This window comes from Puma concolor, chromosome E1, assembly GCF_028749965.1.
Source record: "Puma concolor isolate L17-30 chromosome E1, mPumCon1.1.hap2, whole genome shotgun sequence".
Classification (NCBI taxonomy): Eukaryota; Metazoa; Chordata; class Mammalia; order Carnivora; family Felidae; genus Puma; species Puma concolor.
In genome coordinates this window covers 13,602,027-13,610,878 of record NC_141680.1, presented here as the reverse complement: position 1 = coordinate 13,610,878, position 8,852 = coordinate 13,602,027, and the positions used below count along the sequence as shown (strand labels likewise).

The window sequence follows — 8,852 nt, the reverse complement described above, 5'->3', positions numbered from 1 at the left end:
ACTTCAATCTTACAGCGACCAGGAAGGTTTTTGTATTGTTTTCTTTTGTTTCCCTCATCTTTATAAGCCACCTTTGGAAGCCCCCTTTTTTAGTTAGTTATGTTTAAAATATATATATAATTTTTTTTTTTTTTTTTAACAAACCAGACATACAATCTGTGCTCAGGACAGAAAAAGAGCTCATGCTTTGAGGTTTTCTGGAGTCCCTTTGACCTCGGTAAATATTACATGTATAGCTTCCCTGGGAGACCACCAACATAAAAAGTTTAGGATTTCCTTTATCATTTCCCCGTCTTGATCGATAATCTTTCCTCAGAAATCACGGATGATCAACTTGATGTTTTTATGTCCCTCAGTGCCAGGTGACTGTCTTGTCTGCCCTGGGTGTGTCCCTCCTTGCTGGGTATGAGAGTGTGTGTGTGTGTGTGTGTGTGTGTGTGTGTGTGTGTGTGTATGTGTGTGTGTAAACACACATATGTGTCTTTGAACCACCTAGGGTTCCTCGTTGGGGTGAACTTATTGTAACATAAATGGTGGGAAACTCAAAAGTGACGTATGTTCTCTGTAAGTTCCATTGACCAGCAGACATAGTTCATGTGCTTGGCTCAGATGGTCTGCCTTTGTATTTGGCAAAGCATTTTTAACAGAGAGACAGGGACAGCAACACACTTCCAACAAGGACAATTTGAAGGAGCCAGTGCAACATTGGAATAGACTTGAATTGACAAAAGAATGACATCCCAAGAATCCTTTACATACCTGTTGATAAAAGGGAAGGCACATCTGTGATTATTGATGAGGAAAGATGGAGCAACCACATTGAGGAAACATACCTGTCATGCATATCCCCAGGTTTGCTTAGGGGCGGAGACTTCACATGAGAACGAGGCAAAATGTAGTCCCTGATGTCAGGAGGTTACCTTAGGACACGGAGAAGGGGCTGTGGGTATGCCCCGAGAGCTGGTATAACCTGGATGGGGACTTAGGCTCTTTCTCTCAGGGCTGTGCTGGCTTATAGGCTGCAAGCATATCGGTGAACCTTGAGTCCAGGCCTCTTCAGAGACAGCTAGAGTTTGTTTGTGGGACCTGAAAAGACACAATAGCTGATTAGGGGCAAATAGTTCTCTGAAGAACAAGATTTAGGTTGTCTGCGAGAGCGAGCGAGCATCAGTCAGCCTCCTTAACCCTCCGTGGCACAGTTTCAATTGCCCACTCCCCACTCCCCGCCCCCCACACTCACCCCCAGCCTCTGGAGTTTGGATCATTTCCCAATGGTAAGGAATGGGGACGATGATGGGTGATGGCTCGGGCTAGGGCTATCCGTTTATCTCCCCCGGTGAGAACAGTTTCTGTAAATGTCACCTGTCACAGGCCTAGGTGCAGGGCTACACAGAAGTTGTGAAGGGAATCGAAGCAACATGGACTCAGAGGTGTAAAGTTTTCTTCCCCTTTATAAGTTTCCATTGTCAATCCCTCGTTCCACTTTTATGGAACAGGGGTGGAGGTCCACCTTCTGAAACTATTTCAAGCCGAATTAGGGTGCGGCAGGGGCTTTGGAAGGGAAGGATTTGACAGGGTGCAGGTCACAACTTTTGCTCCCTTGTGCTAATTGGGGGTGGGGGTGGGGGTGGGTATCAGAGATAGTTCCTATCTGAGATCTTGGATATTTTTCTGCATAGTTTGGTACTGCATCATATCCTGAGTTTTCTCCCCAAGTGTATTCTAAGAAATAGTAACAGTATAGTCAAACCCAATGTTATAACCACCTTGGGGGGGCGGGGGGCGCGGAGGGGAAGGTTGTGGTGGTCAAGGGCCTCTTACTGTACCCAAGTGAATTGCTGTCTGATTTTACTTTTATGTTTTTTTTAATCTTATTAAGTAACCTTTACACCCAACGTTGGGCTCGAACTTACAACCCCAAGATCGAGAGCTACGCGCTCTACCGACTGAGCCATCCAGGTGCCCCTGTTTATGTGGGCTTTTATTGCTGGGGCACCTGGGTGGCTCCGTGGGTTAAGCATCGGACTCTGGCTCCGGTCAGGATCTCGCCGTTCGTGATTTCGAGCCCCGCATCAGACTCTGTGCGGACAGCTCAGAGCCTGGAGCCAGCTACAGATTATGGGTCTCCCTCCCCCCACCCCCTCTCAAAAGTAAATATTAAGAAACTTATAAAAATACAAAGAAACTATGGGTTCTTATTTCTAAAGAGGAGCTAATACAGGTGCAGCAAGTGTTTGTGAACTAGCTTTGACTCTGCCTCGTTCAGCAAGCAATCAGGTAACTAATAAGAGGTATTTCTACAGACAGAAAAGAAAACCACGGGTTAATGGTTAGAACAACTTATAAACCCAGTGTCTAAGTCCCAAGTGTGGTCAGTGAGAAGGTGTCTAGATGCCAGGCTCGAAGCATCCTCAGCTGGAGTGGGAGCAGGCAGGGGGCAATCTGACCGATTTTTCTGGCATGTAGTTCCAATGTCTCATTTTGGGGGATCCTGAGTGGCTCAGTGGGTTCAGGTTCAGTATTCAAGTCTGGATCTCCACTCAGGTCTCAATCCCAGGGTCGTGAGCTCAAGGCCCCAGTTGGGCTCCACACTGGGCGTGGTGAAGCCTACTTTAAAAACAACAAAAACACAACAGCAGCAAATGTCTCGTTCTGAATGGCCCATAGAGCAACAGGCACACAGATTCTCTACAACTGTGGCAATTTCTCTGAAGTTTATCTCCAGTTGTTCAGCTTTCCTTTGCAGGGCTTCAGGGAAAAGGGCCATTTGAGTTCTTCAGGATGGTAAGATAAGAGGATGGGAGAGGATTGGAAGCCTGAGTTTGAAGAGTCATAGTCAGATATTGGAGGAAATCAGGATTCAGGATCCAGCCCAGTTTTAAAGGCAAACAACAAACGGTCGAAGAAAATTAATTAACCAGAACTAGAATTTAACATCCACAAAAGAGCTATTGAAATATAATCTTTTTCTATCGAGACCCCTCCATTCCTGTCAAAGATAGCCCAATGAAAACTAATTTGTTTGAAAAATAAGTCCAGTGTTAACAGGCATGGCTTCAGTATTGACATAAGCACAGCAAGAATAGCGATTGACCATATAGTCTTTTGTGTTTTTTCTCTCTTCTTTTCCGCCTGCCTGCCTGCCTTCTTTTTAATTTTTTTTTTTTATGGAGTTCTTTTTTTCCTCTTAAGTTAATTCCTTTATTTTGAGAGGTGGGGGGAAAGGGAGAGGGGGAGAGGGGGAAAGGGAGAGGGGGAGAGGGGGAGAGGGGGAGAGGGGGAGAGGGGGAGAGGGGGAGAGGGGGAGAGGGGGAGAGGGGGAGAGGGGGAGAGGGGGAGAGGGGAGCTCTGCACTGTCAGTGCAGAACCCAGCTCAGGGCTCAAATCCATGAACCATGACCGTAGCTGAAATCAGACGCTTAACTGACTGAGCCACCCAGGCCCCCCACACACCAGAATTCTTTACACTGCCAAATGTACGAATGTATCTCATCACTTTCAGAAATACGTTGTGGTGTTCGGTTTTGTTTCTTTTTTTCTTTTTCTGTGCAATTTATAACAAGTCATGAAACGGGCGCCTGGGTGGCTTTGTCAGTTAAGCATCCAACTTCGGCTCAGGTCATGATGCCAGGGTTCGGTTCGTGAGTTTGAGCCATGCGTTGGGCTGTCTGTGCTGTCAGCACAGAGCCCGCTTCGGATCCTCTGCCCCTCCCACTGACTCATTCTGAGTGTGTGTGTGTGTGTGTGTGTGTGTGTGTGTGTGTGTGTGTGTGTCTGTCTGTCTCTCTCTCTCTCTCTCTCTCTCTCTCCCCTAAAAATAAAGAAATAGGCTGGAAAACAAATCTTCAAGGAAAAAAAAAACAACAACAAACGATGAAACATGTTTACTAACAGACCCAAGTATCTGTACTGTTAAGGTTTTCCGAATAAAGCCAAAGACCACCCACACACACCCACACACCCACACACCCACACACACACAGCAAAACAAAAAACGAAAAAACAAAACAAAAAAAAACAAAAAGAAAACGCCGTAGGTTTAGTAATTCACAATTTAGTATTTTATCTTCTGTGGAAAAGACTCAGATGTCCGAAGAATTGAACCTAATTTACCACTTAACTTAGCAAAGCTTTGAAGTTCCAGGTCACGAAAGATTTGGGAAGCCATTTTAAAAGTTTACAAATAGGGACTCCTGGGCGGCTCAGTCAGTTAAGCGTCCGACTTCGGCTCAGGTCACAATCTCACAGTTCGTGAGTTCGAGCTCCGCGTGGGGCTCTGTGCTGACCTCTCAGAGCCTGGAGCCTGCTTCGGATTCTGTGTCTCCCTCTGTCTCTGCCCCTCCCTCGCTGACATTCATTCTCATTCTCATTCTCTCTCTCTCTCTCTCTCTCTCTCTCTCTCTCTCTCTCTCTCTCAAAAGTAAATGGTACAAGGAAAAAATTTAAAGGTTTACGAGTAAACATTTTTGTGTATTTAACCTATCTCCTGTCAACATTCACCCACGAACACTGTATGCGAGAGACAAAATCGACCATCGTTTGAAGTACTTTTTGCTGACAAACTGCAATGGGTACCCGTTAAGTCATAAATTGAAGTCACATGAAAGCTGATTAGGCCCCTGCCTCGGGCCTGAACCCTAGAGTGCGTGTCTGAGTGGAACAAGGAAGGGCGTAAGTGTTTGTAAAGTTTTTTTGATTTTGTTTTCGATACCTGTTGTAAAACGAGGGAGAAAACGGGTTATGTTGTTTGTAAAGGTCACAGAGCTGTATATTTTGAGGACCACAGTTACAGGGTCAGTATTGGGACGGAAGCAAGGCCATGACCGGAGCTGCCCACCCCAAAGCCTTGTCATGCAGAGAGCACCAAATTCAAGCCATTTTACAACCACCACCACAAAGAATAAAACCTAGCAATCGGCATTGTATTTGATATCGGCGGCTCCGAAAATCTGTCCATTTTAAGTAAGCAATCAACCTTCCATGGCCTTTAGTATCCAAGACGTCACACCCGTGTCCGCTAAAAAGTCAAACGATCTGTTTCCCCACCATCAGGCTCACACGGGAGGCCCCACCACCGGGGATGGCCTAGGAGATCACTGGAGCCACACCAACTGATGCAGAAACAGGGGGAGGGGGAGGCGGAGGCGGAGGCGGCCAGGGAGCCGCGGGCCAGGCCCCAGGCAGATTTAAAGTTTTGGACTCACCTTTTTGTGTGTCTTTTATCTTTTTCTTTTGCGCCTCCAACTCCGCGTCCGCGTCCACCTCCTACTTCTTCTTCCATCTCTGTCTCCTGTCTTTCCGTCCTGCAAAAGTGGCTTTGTCTCTGGTTGCTTTTCAGCCCCCTGTGGAAGAGGTGAAGGAGGAGCAGGCCGTGGGGTGGGCACCCATCTTGGCGCTTGTGCTCGGGGAGGAGGAGGGGTGGGTTTAGGATCACTGGCATCTGTGTGCCTTCCTCCTCTTCCTCATTCTTCTGACTATTGGGAAAGGGGGTGTGGGTGTGGGTGTAGCGGGGAGGGCAGGTGTGTTCAATTTTTATCTCTCCTCTCTCTGGGCCATCCATTGTGTCCCTTCCCGTGAGGCAACTTTCTTATGGAGTAACATAAAACTCTGAATGTAGAGAATTTCACACACACACACACCCACACCCACCCACCCCGTTCACGTGAATGTGAAACACATTTGGGTTTGTTCTGATCCTCCCGAGTGTTAGAATGCCCAATGTTTACAAGAGCTTGCCTTGAAACACAGTAACGGAGCTTCTTTACAAATTGGTGTTAGCAATAGCATCCAGAGGTAGAGAAAACATCTCACATGGATAACACCTGTGGCCATAGATCCACAAACAAGATGCAAACCAATATCAGCCTTTGTTTCACTCCTACTTGTGGAGAGGACACGAAAGACCCAATGGTCAAATCTCCCCCTTTTGTAAAAACAAATGCAATCGCACGAGAGCATTACCGCGGATGGATCCCATCGCGCAGGTGTTTTCCATTTCCAATGAGAACACAGCCAATTTGGCGCAAAGAAGCCAAAAAAAAAAAAGCTGCAGCAACCCACAAACCAAATGTGGCCCGGGATATCTCCGTGAGCGTCCGTTCCTCCCCAAAAGTCGGGGCTTCGCTGATGGAACCAAAGGGCTTGCTAGTTTCTGGCCGCGTCGTCTCACGGCCAGCTTTCTCTAAGGGAGCACACAAGAAAACTCATTCAGACACCTCCAAAGAACCCCATCTGGGCCATCAGGGACTCAGGTGACCCTTCCACGTTCCCACGTAAGTAAGCACTTGCAAGTATAGGCTCCATATGTCCTATACGTGTAGCCTGCCCAAGTTTCCTTTTGGGGATGGGTGGTTGCTTTCTCCACACTTAGAGCAAGGTTATTAAATGGTGGCGGTCACGGTGGTGTTTTTTTTTTCCTCTTCCGTAAAGAGTTACAAGGCGGCCATTTCGCGGGAGCGAAGCAGTAGCTGGGCTGCTCCTGGATCCCTCGCTGCTTCGGGTTCCCTGTCAGGCTTCCTAGCAGCGGCCTAGCGGAGAAATAAGAGCAGGTGTCTGAATGTACTCGGGTGACCAAAGATGAGAATGACGAGCCCATCGAAATGCCATCGGAAGGGGCGCCTGGGTGGCGCAGTCGGTTAAGCGTCCGACTTCAGCCAGGTCACGATCTCGCGGTCCGTGAGTTCGAGCCCCGCGTCGGGCTCTGGGCTGATGGCTCAGAGCCTGGAGCCTGTTTCCGATTCTGTGTCTCCCTCTCTCTCTGCCCCTCCCCTGTTCATGCTCTGTGTCTCTCTGTCCCAAAAATAAATAAACGTTGAAAAAAAAAATTAAAAAAAAAATTATATATATATAAAAAAGAAATGCCATCGGAAGACGATGGGACAGTGCTGCTGTCCACAGTGACAGCCCAGTTTGTCGGCAGCACGTGGACTGCACTACCGGAATCCAGCGTCTCAGTGTATGAGAGGTGTCCGGCTGGTCAAAGACATTCTGCACATCCCTGATGCTGGCTTGGCTGGGGAAATCCGGTAGCGGATAGTCGTCAACTTATCCCAAAGATAGCCACAGAAAAAGGGACGAGACAGATACCTGCTTCTTCAGCAGTGAAAGTGAAGAGAGCCATCCAGAAAACGTCCGATTTAAGAGTGTTGGGTCTCCCGTGGAAAACAACCGAACAGGATCTGAAAGAATATTTTGGTAGCTTTGGAGAGGTTCTTCTGGTTCAGGACAGGAAAGATATTCACACTAGTCCTTCAAAGGGCTTTGGCCGTGTTCGTTTTACGTAATAGGAAACCGAGGTGAAAGCCATGCGATCGATCGAGGAACGATGGTGTGACTGCAAACTTCCTGAATCTCATCGAAGCCCAGATGAGCTTTTGAGAAGCAGGAAGGCGTTTGTCGGGTGCCTTACAGAGGGACGTGACTGCCTATAAGCTGCAGCAGTTCTTTTGCCAGGACTGAGAAGCGGTAGACAGCTTCATTCCCAAACGGTTCCCGGACTTTCCCTTTGTTACGTTTGCAGATGATCAGGTAGCCCTCGCCCTCGCCCTCGCCCTCTCTGATATTATTATTGAATTTATTTTTTCAATGTACCCCCAAGGTAGTTAGCCTATAGGGCAACAGTGGTTTGAGGAGGAGAGTCCTTCATACCCCTCACCCTTTCAGCCCCCGCCCCGGCACAACCCCCTCCAGGAACCCTCTGTTTGTTCCCCTTAGGGAAGAGCCTCTTACGTTTTTGTCCCCCTTCCTGTTTGTATGTTATTTTTCCTTCCCTTCTTCCCTTCCCTTCCCGAGTTCCTCTGTTTGGGAAGTGAAGGTCCTCACACGGGTGAGGTCCTGTGATACATGTGTTTCTCTGAGGGACAAATGTCACTTTGCATGACACCCTCCAGTTCCATCCAGGTACTTGCAAATGGCAAGACTTCATTCCCTCTGGTGGCCGCGCACTGCTCTGTTGTTACATGGATACCGCCTCTTCTGTATCCATTCATCCGTCGATGGACATTTGGCCCCTTCCCATACTTTGCCTACCGTGGATAGTGCTGCTATGCACCCTGAGGTGCGTGTGCCCCTTGGAAACAGCAGACCTGTATCCTTTGGCTAAGTACTTCGTCGTGAAAGTGCTGGGTCGTAGGGTACTTCTATGTGTCATGTGTTGAGGAACCTCCTCGGGTCCCTGGTTCTGGAAAGAACTCCGATAGTGGTTCTAAATCAGGTGCGGCCATCGGTTGGGGACCCGCATCAAATGCGGAGTCAGGCAGCGGTTTTCCTGGAGGCTTTGGCTCAAGCACAGATTCTAAATCTTCCAGCTGGGGAATTTAGACAGTGGGGTAGGTATAGACTGGTAGGAATTCAAATTTTTCTAAACACATGGTAAGTGTATTTCTTTTTTCTTCTCTTCTCTTCTCTTCTCTTCTCTCTTTCTTTCCTTTCTTTTTTTTTTTAAACATTTATTTATTTTTGAGAGACCGAGAGAGACAGAGTGGGAAGGGGAAGGAGCAGAGAGAGAGGGAGACACAGAATCCGAAGCAGGCTCCAGGCTGTCCGCACAGAGCCCGGTGCAGGGCTCGAACCCACAAAACGTAAGATCATGACCTGAGCCACAGTCACACACTTAACTGACGGAGCCAACCAAGCACCCCACACATGGTTAAGTGTATTATAAAACCCATCCGTACTGAGAGTTTTCAGAATCAGTACGTTCAGCGTGGAGTATATTCACCACTATTTTTGACATTTTTCTTTAGAAAGAGAGGCAAAGCTAAAGGAATTTTAGAAGTTTTGTTACATCAAGGGTCGAAATATCAGGTGTTTGAAAGCGAACCAACTGCCTGATTGGTTCTCGTTCTCTCTCT

At 47.7% G+C, this 8,852-nt stretch overlaps 1 pseudogene; it reads left to right on the top strand.

Annotated features, from left to right (window-relative positions):
- Positions 1–6,857: 6,857 nt before the first annotated feature.
- LOC147574124 (TAR DNA-binding protein 43 pseudogene) lies at positions 6,858–8,463 on the top strand (annotated as a pseudogene).
- The last annotated feature ends 389 nt before the right edge of the window (positions 8,464–8,852 follow it).